Here is a 3,935-nt window from a genome sequence, read left to right as displayed (position 1 = left end):
TAAAGGTAAGTACATATTTATTTATTTATTGTCTCTGTTTATTTTTATTTTTTGGTCAAATGTCTCTGTTTATTTTCATTGGATTTTTCTTAAAAATTTAACTTGCTGAGAAACGAACCTTCACGACTCTTATACGGTTATACCTAATGGCACATCTAAATGGAAACAATGCTCCAGAGTGAAATTATTGCCTTAGTAAGCCATAGACTTGTGAGAGAAGTATCAAGTTTGTGTTAGTGGCTTAGGTGGAGAGTTAAGTACACACTCAACATTTTCACCCTTTTTAGATATAAATGTAGATGTTTAGAAGAGGTTTTAACATTCCAAATCATATAGAACATACGGTTTTCTTGTCTTTTTTTTTTTTCTTTGAAATCTTTGTGAAAAAAATGGCTAATAATGTTGGAAACACTAGTGTGTATACTCGTTTTGCAGATCTGTGTCGTGAAATGACGCAGCTGAATGATGAGATTCAACTCTTGACGTTGAACGTGAAACTTCATCATCCAATCGGTGGATCTGATTTTAATTTGGTGCCATCGAAGAGGCCAAGAAGAATTTAAGTGATAAGAGAATGAAGTTGGAAGATCTCTTCGAGAAGATGAAAAAAGTTATGAAGGAAACCCCAAAGTGATAGGTTATAATTTTACTTCTTCAGTGAAGCTCTCTTATAAATATAATAAAGATGTTGTTCGGTGTTTAAACTCTTGAGGGCTAGTGATTTTACCTTTTCTTGAATTTAAGTCCAGTGAGACTGTGAGACTTTCTTGTAAGTAAATAATTGCAAATTTGCTGTCTAAGTAAAATATGTATGGTTGGTTCTACATTTGTTTTCAGTCTATGTTTTTTTCTGTTCTTTTTCTTGATGATCAGTCACACCCTCTAAATGAATCATTCTCTTTTCTTGATCCTTCTCGAGTTCTTGGGAAACCCCCATAATAGATTTGTCTCGGTCAGAAGTCACCTTTAGAAAACCATAAAAGAAAAGGGGAAGACAAGAATCCACTATGATGATGATTCCATTGCCTTAAGCCACAAGAGACACTGAAGAAGATGTAAATGAGAGTGTTGCTTGGATCAGGAAGATGCATCACATCACATCAAGCGCTTGAGATGCTGACATAGAAGCTGGAGCTGACATGGCAGAGCTGGAGCGGGTTTGATGACGAGCCAAGGAAATTTGCTGACTTGGTATAGGAGATAAACTAAAAGCTGGGCGTGAAGATATGGTGAAGATTTTCCACGGCAATAAAGGAAGGGAAGACCTTGATGAGCAAGTTATTCCCATAAGCGTGATACTCGGAGATACGCCTTGCTAGGGGTCTCGAGTCCTCCTTCGTATAAATAGTCTAGTGTTAGCCACAAGATAGGTTAGCACTTTAGAATATTGGTATACTGTAGTAAACTTTGAAGCCACAAAAAGAGCTTAGAAGGTGAGTGTGTGACTCTCTTTGATCTTCACGGTTGTGTGTTAGAGTGCAAAGAGGAATTGTTTAGAGACTTTGTTCTTTATGGGGTCAATCGTATTCGGGGTAGAATAGGTTGTGTAATATTCGGGACTAATAATTGTGCAGATATATGTGGATGAAATTGTGTTTGGATCCACAATTCAACAGCGGGTTGATCGTTTTGTGCAAAGCATGACTTAGGAGTTTTGAGATGAGTATTTGCGGAGAATTGACATACTTTCTAGGACTACAAGTAAAACACACAGCTGATGAGATCTTTGTATCACAAAGTACCTATGCCAAAAGCTTGGTTAAGAAGTTCGGATTGACAAACACCAAGGAGGCAAGGATTCCCATGGGAGTGCATGACAAGCTCTCTAAGGATGAATTAGAAGAGGATGTAGACGACAAACTCTACAGAGGAATGATTGGCAGTCTATTGTACTTAAATGCTAGAAGACCAGATATCTGTTTAGGTGTGGGAATCTGTGCAAGATTAAGCCAACCCCAAGAAGTCTCATTTATTAGCTGTCAAGAAGATCATCAATAATGTGAAAGCAACTATTCACCAAAAAAGAGTATGTGAAAGCACGAGGATACAAAGAAGAACATGATTGGATACTGTGATGCGGGTTGGTCTGGATCTTTAGATGATCGCAGAAGCACGAGTGGTGGTTGCTTCTTCATGAGCAACAACATGATCTCCTGTCACAACAAGAACAGAACAGTATATCTTTGTCGACTACTGAGGCTCAGTACATTGCACTTGGGAGCTGTGGTACGTAGCTTATGTGGGTGAAACAAATGGCTGCTGACTATGGTATGATTTCTGACTCACTATTAGTTCATTGTGATAATAAGAGTGCTATTGATATATCTAAAAATCATGTTCAACACTCATGAACTAAACACATTGATACTAGACATCATTTGATTCTTGAACTAGTTGAGGCGAAACTGATTGTGGTTGACTATGTGAGTACTGATTTTCTACTTGTTGATTTATTTACCAAGCCTTTGGATTTCAACAGATGCGTGAATCTGAGAAAGTCCGTTGGTGTGTGTGAGATTTAATTTTCTTCTTCGAGTTGTGCTGATCTAAGACAGGGACACGAGATAGAACAGACCATGTAAAGTCCTAAGAATGTATAGTGGATCACTAGACTGCAATATCAAAGGTGTGTGGAAAATAGCTGCCTGTCATGTCAATCCCCGTGATCAGCCTGTAAAACGTTGACGTGGAAAAGGAAGTCAAAGAGCTGAGGAAGGGCTAAGGTGTGCATGTTGAGATGAATCTAATATATATATATATATATATATATATATATATATAACTTACAATACATATCTCATAGAGGTCTGAAATCAAAGTCAAATGTAGCATGCACACAGATCAATGATTGAGAAGTGAAATGATATCACTGATCCAAAATCAGAAGGTCTAACATAAGATTTTCTTATATCAAGAAGATGATGTTGCATGTCTGTTAGATCTCTACTTGAAAGGTAGTGTGTATACTACATAACACACTCTTGTTCGGTGCCTTCCAAAGGAAATTCCAGCTGCGTGTTCATGTTGGTGCAACAAGTTGGGATAAAAAGAATTACAGGTGAAAGACTAGCCACTGACCCAGTACTGATCTATCAAAGATTCACAAGGTTGGGGTAGCTTCTAGCTGTGTCCTGAACAAGAGGTCGGTACAACTCACTATGGAGATCTCAAGGTATAAAATTTTGATCTCCTAATTAATATTATCATAGGTATGCTCACATTTGACTATCTTTCGGGTCTCTAAGTTGGTTTATGAGTGAATGAATGGCTGATACATTGTTGAATCTGAAATATATAAAAATGTGATGTTGATCAATCATATGATTTAATCAGCTGAGTCTTGGCAAGTGTGCATTTATTTTTTTGTTAAGTGTTCCAGGTTTTATCTAATTAAGCCATGAGCCTAAGCCCTTTCGATTATAAAAGCACATTACAAGAAAGATTGTGTTTAGGAGGTAAAACCTAGGGTTTGAGGTGTCATATAAGGGAGCACGACACTTGAAAGGTCATTCGCAAATCAAGAGGCAAACACCAAAACTCTAAGTGCGACGAGAGGGGGTGATGAAGTCGATCATCAGTGGACTTCACAAACTTATACAATCAAGACAACAGCCAACACCGACATCACACTCATCGGAACAATCGTGAACCGCTTCAGAGGGTCACTCTTTCAGTTTGTCGATGACTCAGCAAGCAAATATGGAGAACATGATGGTGTTGTATGATAGACCCATCGCGGATACAAGGATCTCGGGGGAGCAGATTTCCTTGCCACAACCGCCTGTGATTGTCGAGCTTCCCGGTGAGATTTCCTCGCCACAACCGCCTGTGATTGTCGAGCTTCCCGGTGAATCGTCTGCTGTTCCAACAAGGTTGTTTCTAGAAACATCACGAGATCCCTCAATTACTCTGGTCTCAGATACCTCTGAGTCCTT

At 38.6% G+C, this 3,935-nt stretch overlaps 1 pseudogene; it reads left to right on the top strand.

Annotated features, from left to right (window-relative positions):
• Positions 1-307: 307 nt before the first annotated feature.
• LOC104777688 (uncharacterized) lies at positions 308-825 on the top strand (annotated as a pseudogene).
• The last annotated feature ends 3,110 nt before the right edge of the window (positions 826-3,935 follow it).

The sequence above is a fragment of the Camelina sativa genome, chromosome 3, assembly GCF_030686135.1.
Source record: "Camelina sativa cultivar CO46 ecotype springtype chromosome 3, ASM3068613v1".
In the NCBI taxonomy this organism is placed as follows: domain Eukaryota; kingdom Viridiplantae; phylum Streptophyta; class Magnoliopsida; order Brassicales; family Brassicaceae; genus Camelina; species Camelina sativa.
The sequence above is the reverse complement of the archived record's forward strand: the minus strand, read 5'-3'. Positions and strand labels throughout refer to the sequence as shown.